The sequence below is a fragment of the Mirounga angustirostris genome, unplaced genomic scaffold, assembly GCF_029215605.1.
Source record: "Mirounga angustirostris isolate CCGP_5_RB_7025 unplaced genomic scaffold, mMirAng1.0.hap1 SCAF_2, whole genome shotgun sequence".
Lineage (NCBI taxonomy): Eukaryota > Metazoa > Chordata > Mammalia > Carnivora > Phocidae > Mirounga > Mirounga angustirostris.
This window is the reverse complement of record NW_026991710.1, coordinates 57915883-57925996: the sequence shown is the minus strand read 5'-3', so window position 1 is coordinate 57925996 and position 10114 is coordinate 57915883. Positions and strand designations below refer to the sequence as shown.

Sequence of the window (10114 nt, the reverse complement as noted above, 5' to 3'; positions counted from 1 at the left end):
CAAAGGTCACTTCACTTGTATTTCTCAATGTCCACCATGTGTGGAACTACAGAGAAGAACAAGCAAGTGTAGAGGAGACACAGCTGTGGGGTACCTGGGAGGTGCTGTTGGTTGGGCGTCCGACTCTTCATTTTGGCTCAGGTCATGATCTTAGGGTCATGAGAAAGTAAATAATATAATTCATCTCACCTTCACTCCTATCTTCTTGCTGAGTAAAGCAATGTGACTAGATTGGTGTGTATCCTTTTATACCTTTCTCCAAGACCAAATACATATAAAACTATGCATATAGAGGGGCACCTGGGTGGCTCAGTTGGTTAAGCACCTGCCTTTGGCTCAGGTCATGATCCCAGGGTCCTGGGGTCGAGCCCCACATCGGGCTCCCTGCTCGGCAGGAAGCCTTCTTCTTCCTCTCCCACCCCCTCTGCTTGTGTTCCCTCTCTCGCTGTGTCTCTCTCTATCAAATAAATAAATAAATAAATAAATAAAAAAACCTATACATATATAGAGAGCTATTTCCCTGTTTTTAAAAGGGGCTAAACTTCACACATTATTTTGAAACTTGCATTCTCATTTAATAATACATCATGGATAACATTCCAGTTTTGGACACAAAGATTTATTCCAATCTTTTTAATGCTGCATACTATTTTATAGTATAATGTGCTGTAATTTAATTAACCACTACACTCCCGATAGACCTTCAGATTTTTCTCAGGTCATGCTATAAAAATGCTATAATAGGGGCATCTGGGTGGATCAGTCATTAAGTGTCTGCCTTCGGCTCAGGTCATGATCCCAGGGTCCTGGGATTGAGCCCCACATTGGGCTCCCTGCTCCATGGGAAGCCTGTTTCTCCCTCTCCCACTCCCCTGCTTGTGTTTCCTCTCTTGCTGTGTCTCTCTCTGTCAAATAAATAAATAAAATCTTAAAAAAGAAATAAAAATAAAAATGCTGTAATAGTGGGTATATTTATAAATTCTTAGTTTTTGATTGGGTTGTCATAGTGGGTGCCAAAAAGTGGGTTGAATGAGTCAATGTGTGTATAGGAACTCCATATTTTCTCTTTTGAAGGTGCCAAGGGCTTTTCTTTCTTCTGAATCTTTAGGAGCAGCCAATACTTCAGTTTTGGGTGGAGGGAGTAGTGATTTTCAGCTTTGACTCTATTCAAGGCATCCTATAAGCCAGCAGCACCCATACTTGGTCTCAGGACGCTTATGCTCTCAAAAATTAATGAGAACACTAAAGAGCTTTTTTTTTGTTAATAGGAGTAATATCTATCAATATTTACCATACTAGAAGTTAAAGCTGAGAAATTTAAAAATATTTATGATTTTCTTTAAAAATAACAATAATAAATACATTACATATTAACATAAATAATATATTTTTATGAAAATAAGTTATGATTTAGTTAGATTTCCAAAACAAAAGAAAGCGAAAAGAATGGCATTTTTTTTCTTTTGCACATTTCTTTAATATTTAGCTTAATAAAAGACAGCTGGATTCTGATAATCTGCTTCTGCATTTTGGTAAGTTGTTTTGGTTGAATGATATTAAGAAAATTGGACTCACACAAATATGTAGCAGGAAAAGAGGAGTACTTTAATAGAAAATTCAGATTGTTGTGGATATTCTCCTTTGATACTACATCAAAACTTGACAAACAGTAGTTTCATAAAAGTTATATGCAATGTGGAATCTGAAATCATATCAATAAATGTATACTCTGTTACATTAAGGTTCATTATTCTATTTTGCTTTTTGAATGGATCTCTTACTCATACATTGGTCATTTAAAAAAATATTGGTTCCCTGAGTTATTTAGGGCTTTCAAATGCAGCTGTCAAGCTCACCACCAATCTTATCGGAAAAGTCTTATAGTAGTTGGAAGATGTCAAGATGCTTGCAGTAAATACTAGTTTTCTAAAATCCTAATTTCCACTTTAAATCTCAAAGGTTATCATTGGAAACATATACTGTTAATTATTTTCCTTGAAGCTACAGACTATTCATTTTGAATAAAATATTTGCCAAATGCCCAATTATGAATAACCATAGTTTGTCTATCATTGGTTCTTTCAAACAAATGCTCCACAGAAAAGAGGCTAGTTTAGCTTGTAACTCAAACAATCTCATGAGTGCTTTTTCTTCAGTCAATCTTTATACTTCCATGCTTTAAGCATACTTGTTTATTTCTTCCCACAGAATATGAAAAAGATGTCTATTCAGTGGTCAAGATTTAAGAAAATCTGTATGTTTTCCTGCATCATAAAGAACATTTTTAACTGTAACTAGGTTTTGTTTTTGTTTTCTTCCTGAAAGGGTGTAACAGTGAAGAAATTAATGATTACTTTAGTGGTTTGGTGCCAGTGCTTTGATTCATGCTAAGGCTTCAAAAGTTTTATATTCCATTGCTTTTATACCATCAGTGCAAATGCCAATAGAATGAAAAAGGCAATGGATTTTGGCCTTATTTTGAAAATATTTTGACTTCATTAACCCCTGAAAAGATTTTAGGCTTCCTCAAGGGTGCATCCAGTGTTGAAAACCACTCTTTTAGATCAGTGCTTCTCAAATATTAATGCACACACAAATTGCTTGGGGATCTTATTAAAATACAAATTTGAGGAGTGCCTGGGTGGCTCAGTCAGTTAAGCCTCTGACTCTTGATTTCAGCTCAGGTCATGATCTCAGGGCTATGAGATGGAGCCTTGCATCGGGCTCCACGCTGGGCATGGAGCCTGCTTAAGATTCTCTCTCTCGGGCGCCTGGGTGGCTCAGTCATTAAGCGTCTGCCTTCGGCTCAGGTCATGGTCCCAGGGTCCTGGGATCGAGCTCCGCATTGGGCTCCCTGCTCCGCGGGAAGCCTGCTTCAACCTCTCCCACTCCCCCTGCTTGTGTTCCTGCTCTCGCTGTGTCTCTCTCTGTCAAAAAAATTAATAAAATCTTTAAAAAAAAAAAAAAAAGATTCTCTATCTCTCTCCTTCTCCCTCTGCCATGCCCCCCCCTCAATAATACAGATTTGAATTCAGTAGTCTTGAAGTGGGACCTGAAAGTTGCTTTTGTAACAAGTTCCCAGGTGAAGATGATACTTCCTGTAGATGGCACACTTTGAGTGGCAAGAACCTAGACCTGCACAGTTTTAAAGTAATTAAAATAAAATAAAATAAAATATTCAGTTAATCAGTCATATTAGGCACATTTTGAGCACTCCAAGCCACGTGAGGCTAGTGGCTTTCATATTGGCCAGAATAGAGAGTATTTCCATCATCACAGAAAGTCATTGGGTGGTTCTGCTCTAGATTGTTTACATGGAGTTAATAATGACAGGCTCATGTAACTGAGTTCATTCAAATATTAATCAGAAGCTATTCTTCAAAACATATGTGGGGATAACTTCAGTATTTTTCTGATCAGTGCAATAGAGGCAAATAATTTAGAATTTTAAAAAATGGTTTAAACTCAATAGCTTCAAGTTGCCTGATGAATTTCTTACAAACTCCCTCGTGCCATGCCGTGTTCTTTATGAGCTGTGTGAACTGATATTGCCAAGACTGGTGCATGATATTCCACGTTTGTGGAAGAAAGGAATCTATTTAAAAGATAAAATGATTGGGCGCCTGGGTGGCTCAGTTGGTTAAGCGACTGCCTTCGGCTCAGGTCATGATCCTGGAGTCCTGGGATAGAGTCCCACATCGGGCTCCCTGCTCAGCTGGGGGTCTGCTTCTCCCTCTGCCCTCTTCCCTCTCGTGCTCTCTGTCTCTCATTCTCTCTCTCTCAAATAAATAAATAAAATCTTTAAAAAAAATAATAATAAAATGATTAAGAGTAACCGATATGGAGATAGAAAAATCCTTACTCCCTGTAAATGATTTTCATAATAAAAACACAGTCCTGCATACAACTCTCAAGTACCAAGTTCAGTGAAAACTCTCCACTGGGGAGAATAAAAGGCTGTGCCTCAGAGGTAAGCGGGCGGGGTAGTGTTTCTCCTGGGCAAACGCCAGTGCAGAGAGCGTGCTGAGAGGCATTTCTTGGAGTTCACTTGGGCAGCTCTTGATCTGATGAGAGCTGGCCAAACTCTGCATACCCCACCTGCCTCAAGGAAACATTCCAAGGTAGGCTTTCCAGAAGCATTCCTCGTCTGCAAAGTTCGCAAGCTGAGACGAGCCTAGTTGGAGGGAAGAGCAAGTAAAAGCTAACAAAAATAAGAAGAGGGAAGTCAGGGAGGCTGTTCTGACTGCACCATGGGCTCTTCTCTAGGTTATTTTCTGTCACGTCTGTATCCATAAGTATAGTTTACTATAGACTCGTAAGGAGTAAGTTGCAAATGTAGCACGCCTGAAATGTAGCTGGTTATTTAGGGTGATAAGAACATCCCAACAGCAAAGCAAGAAGGCTTTTGTCAAACATTCCAGTTTTAAAAAAGTGAATATGGTGCTGGATGTCCTGGGAGAAATGAAAATTCCTACCCTGCTGTTGGTCTCTCTTTATGTACCTAACATACTTCCATTAAATTCTTCAGTGAGAACTAAGAGGAGGAAAAGAGAGTGTTCCATCCATCTTGGTACTGATTTGCCGGTGTCCAGAAGCATGAGATTAGCAGCCCTTGTAATTTCATCCTCCAGGGTAGGTGCAGATGTTGTTCTTGTCAGTTCAGTTCTCATTTGGGTAGATGTGTCTTGGCTTCAAAACTTCTCAGACATCAGTAAAATACCCCCATGAGGAACTAACTGATGAACTCCGCTGGAATTTATGTCTAGGAAACATGTTTTTCTGCTGCCGCATTAGCTGTCACTCTGTGGTTTTGAGAGTCTGGTACCACCATTCCCTCAGTCTCTTGGCTCCCACATTCACAACTTCAGAGCCAAGACTTAACTCTGGGTTCTGTCTTGGACCCTGGAGTCAAATCTCAGTGGTCACCATGAATGTGAGAGACCGGGCAGGGGGCATTGTTTTTATTTACTTGAGACAAAAATAGGGACATTTTAGGTGAAAAGCAGGATTTCCTTTTGCTCTCTGGTGTGGAGGTGGGGGATGATGGGAGGCCGGTGGGCTGGCATGTTTACAGACAACCAGCTGGAGGAGCTCTGCGCACGGTGCCTGCCCCTCTCAGGCAAGTGTGGCCCCTGGTTCCCACTAGTTCCCACCTGGGTCACTTGCCTCAGTTACTCTATCTGCCTGGGCCCCACATTTGCTTGTGTGATTCCTGAATTTAGTGAAACACCGATCTCTTGTCAGTTTCATAATCTAATCTGCCTCTGGGTATCAGAGTGACAACTGTTCAGCAGTGATGTGGTAAGAAAGGCCAGTTTGTAAAGACAAGGAATTGGTGGCTAAGTTGTCCTCTGCAATTTCTCAATGAACAATTGGCATTTACTAAGAACACACTATGTGCCAGGCCATGAGTTAGGTGCCAGCAGACCTTTCAAACTTATTTGTCAAAAGAAAGAAAAAAATAATGAAGGGATATCTTGTGGAATTTTTACAGCAACCAAATCCATGAATGTGTATTAGGACCAGAAAGGCTTAATGTTAAATATAGTGGAAAATAAACCCTGAAGGCAAGCAGGAACATTTTTAGAACCCTCCACCTTTTTCTTTTTAAAGACAAAATGGTTTGAGAGTTCACATGTCTACATACAGAATTTTCTTTTGTTTCTTGTTGGTTCAGCATCATTATCTTAAGCTTTAATGTGCTTAAAAATATTGTATAGAATAGTGTATAAAACCAGGGATTCTCAGACTTTATAGTCTACTTAAGGGATTATGCAAGGGTAATTTTCTCCCTACCCAAGTTTTGCCTTAAAAGATAATTTTCATTTCTACCCTTGAGTAAGGTGCTATTACACTATATTTATGAAAGATTCTAGGCATTAGCATTACTTTAAAACTGTATTTGGAGAGATTAGACAAGATTCTTGGAATAAATGAAATTTTAATCCTAAGTAGTTTGAAATGAGACTGTTAGTCCTTCTCCCCTTCCCAAAGTTTACATCACTTGGTACAATTATTAGATAAATGTGCTTGTTTTCCAGCTGAAACCAAAACACCATAAGCGTTCTCTACACTTGCAAATGGGTTTAATTTTTTTTCAGTTAGGAACAAATGCCATAAAATACTTCTGTTCAGAAAGAGCAGCTCATCATCAGCGATAGAAAAACAAAGATGACAGAATTTGTGAATGTGTTAAGTGATTGTTCTAATATATTTCTACCATAAAAGCAATTTATTCAACTACTTAAGAGTGTGTTTTGGGGCGCCTGGGTGGCTCAGTTGGTTAAGTGACTGCCTTCGGCTTAGGTCATGATCCTGGAGTCCCAGAATCGAGTCCCGCATCAGGCTCCCTGCTCGGCAGGGAGTCTGCTTCTCCCTCTGAACCTCCTCCCTCTCATGCTCTCTGTCTCTCATTCTCTCTCTCTCTCAAATAAATAAATAGAATCTTTAAAAAAAAAAAAAGTGTGTTTTGCAACCATTTCAGTCTTCAAAGATGAAGTTCTCCCTAACTTTGATAGATCTCCAGGAGGCACTCTTGAGGTCATTTTGGCCAATGCAGTTGATTGGTAGTGGAAGCTCTTAAAATGTTCTAGGAGAAAAATCATCCCTTTCAGTTTCAACCAAATCCTTGTCTACTGCTCACTCCACTCTAAGAGCTCATTTCTTAGTTACAGCCATGTGTAGTAGGTTGAAATGAAACTGGTTCTACCTGAAGGAGCACTTACAGGGCACCTTCAGGGGCCAACGAAGGTGTGCTAGGAGGACTTCACATTTAGACTTTTGCTGTCATCTTTAAATAATGTTGCACATCATTTAAAGGAAAATGAATGAAGGTGTGTGTCATTTATGTCCTTTGACTAGACAACATTGCCTAAGGTGATATTAACCTATTCTCTTGAAACTTGCTATTCACTTGTTAATAGCACAGTTATATTGCATTGAGTTTTTCTGTGTTAGAGATGTTACTTTGTCTACCATAAAGACTTGAAATATATCATAGTTTTTGAACCATATTTTATTATTATTTTTTTATTATTTTTATTTATTTTTTTTATTATTAAATATGAATGACCTCAAAAAATAGAAATGCCGTGAGCCCCTCTAGACCTCTAAGTAGCCCTGCTTGTGATCTAAAGCAGGCAAAGTTATTTTCATTTTGTATTTTTATTTATTTATTATTATTATTTTTAAATTTAATTTAATTTTATTATGTTACGTTAGTCACCATGCATGATTAGTTCTTTTTAATTTTATTACGTTATGTTAATCACCATACATTACATCATTAGTTTTTGATGTAGTGTTCCATGATTCATTGTTTTCGTATAATATCCAGTGCTCCATGCAGTACGTGCCCTCCCTGATACCCATCACCAGGCTAACCCATCCCCCCACCCCCCTCACCTCTAAAACCCTCAGTTTGTTTCTCAGAGTCCATAGTCTCTCATGGTTCGTCTCCCCCTCCAATTTTTTTTTAAGATTTTATTAATTTATTTGACAGAGAGAGACACAGTGATAGAGGGAACACAAGCAGGGGGAGTGGGAGAGGGAGAAGCAGGTTTCCCGCCGAGCAGGGAGCCTGATGTGGGCTCGATCCCAGGACCCCAGGATCATGACCTGAGCTGAAGGCAGATGCTTAACGACTGAGCCACCCAGGTGCCCCACTCCCTCCGATTCCCCCCCCTTCATTTTTCCCTTCCTTCTCCTAATGTCCTCCATCCTATTCCTTATGTTCCACAAATAAGTGAAACCATATGATAATCGATTTCTCTGCTTGACTTATTTCACTTAGCATAATTTCCTCCAGTCCCATTCATGTTGATGTAAGAGTTGGGTATTCATCCTTTCTGATGGCTGAGTAATATTCCATTGTATATATGGACCACATCTTCTTTATCCATTCATTTGCTGAAGGGCATCTCGGCTCTTTCCACAGTGCGGCTATTGTGGACATTGCTGCTATAAACACTGGGGTGCATATGGCCCTTCTTTTCACTACATCTGTGTCTTTGGGGTAAATACCCAGTAGTGCAATTGCTGGGTCAAAGGGTAGCTCTATTTTTAGCTTTTTGAGGAACCTCCACACTGTTTTCTAAAGTGGCTGTACCAACCTGCATTCCCAGCAACAGTGTAAACCGGTTCCCCTTCCTCCACAACCTCTCCAACATTTGTTGTTTCTTGCCTTGTCAATTTTTGCCATTCTAACTGGTGTAAGATTGTATCTCAATGTGGTTTTTGATTTGAATTTCCCTGATCGCTAATGATGATGAACATTTTTTCATGTGTCTGTTAGCCATTTGTATGTCTTCTTTGAAGAAGTGTCTGTTCATGTCTTCTGCCCATTTTTTGACTTGATTATTTGTTTTTTGGGTGTTGAGTTTGAGAAGTTCTTTATAGATCTTGGATATCAGCCCTTTGTCTGTAGTGTTATTTGCAAAAATCTTCTCTCATTCTGTGGGTTGCCTCTGTTTTGTTGACTTTTTCCTTTGGGCTGTGCAGAAGCTTTTTGTCTTGATGAAGTCCCAAAAGTTCATTTTTGCTTTTGTTTCACTAGCCTTTGGAGATGCATCTTGAAAGAAGTTGCTGTGGCCGATGTCAAAGAGGTTACTGCCTATGTTCTCCTCTAGGATTTTGATGGATTCCTGCCTCACATTGAGGTCTTTCAACCACTTTGAGTTTATCTTTGTGAATGGTGTTAGAGAATGGTCGAGTTTCATTCTTCTGCATGTGGCGTTCCAATTTTTCCAGCACCATTTATTGAAGAGACTGTCTTTTTTCCATTGCATGTTTTTTCCTGCTTTGTCAAAGATTATTTGACCACAGAGTTGAGGGTCCATATCTGGGTTCTCTATTCTGTTCCATTGGTCTATATGTCTGTTTTTGTGCCAGTACCATGCTATCTTGGTGATCACTGTTTTGTAATATAGCTTGAGGTTTTATGGTGAAAAAATTTATATTTATATTTATTTATTTATTTATTAGATTTATTTAGATTTGGCCAGCTGGACGCAGTTTAGATGATCCCAATTTTATTGGCAACACCCAAAGCATCATAGTCAGGAGCCAGTCGAACATATGCCTTCTTCTCTCCATCAGGTCTGATCAAGGTGTTGACCTTGGCCACATCAATGTCATAGAGCTTCTTCACAGCCTGTTTGATCTGGTGCTTGTTGGCCTTGACATCCACAATGAACACAAGCATGTTGTTGTCTTCTATTTTCTTCATGGCTGACTCAGTAGTCAGAGAAACAAGCATAATGATCAAGCTTGTTTCTCCTGGGGGCACTCTTTCAAAGATATTTGGGCTGCCTTCCGAGACACAGTGTCTTGGGTTGTCGGAATGTAGGTGATGGGCAGGTCTTTTTTATTTGTGACTGTGTACACCTTTCAGCACCACTTTCTTGGCCTTCAAAGCCTTTGCTTTGGCTTCCACTTTGGGAGGGGCAGGGGCTTCCTTCTTAGCCTTTGGTGCCATCTTCATGGAAGGGATCCAGGCAAAGTTATTTTTAATTGACAACTTAGTATATTAGTGTCTAAGGTACATTTAAATAATTTAGCCACAAATTAATTACCATATATTTCTTGCCAGAAGCTCTTTTAGAGGCAGCCTAATGAACATGTTAACTCTCTCCAACTTTGTTCTTTAGCTTTGTCCCTAAGCTACCTGAGTAACAGTGATGTCAGCCAGGCTATGTTATTCCTGAAGAATTGTGTTAAGATTTCTTGGCTCTCAGCTTTTGTAGGATGCTAGAGACTCATAGATATCATTTATTCCAGTTCCTACATTTTAGAAATAAAGAAATTGATGTCCAGAGATGTGAAATAACTTATTCAAAAATCACAAAGGTAGTAAGTGGCAGAATCAATACTAGAAATTCATCTTCCTTTTCCTTTATGTGGCAACCCATTGGAAATGGCAGGCTCTCTTGCTCTCCTCCACCGTGTTTCCTTCCTCCCCCATGCACCTTATCTGTAGCTTCTGGTTTTGAACACCTTGAGTTAGCAGTGATGAGTAGAAAACATTCATTCTGCTAAATGTTTAGGAAATTCTTTAAGATTTTCCACATATCCTTGTTCATTCATTGCCAACAGTTACTTCCAAAAGGAATCTACA

General features: G+C 39.4%; 1 pseudogene; it reads right to left on the bottom strand.

The window, feature by feature from the left end:
• Window positions 1-8991: 8991 nt before the first annotated feature.
• LOC123847615 (large ribosomal subunit protein uL23-like) lies at window positions 8992-9475 on the bottom strand (annotated as a pseudogene).
• Between the last annotated feature and the right edge of the window lie 639 nt (window positions 9476-10114).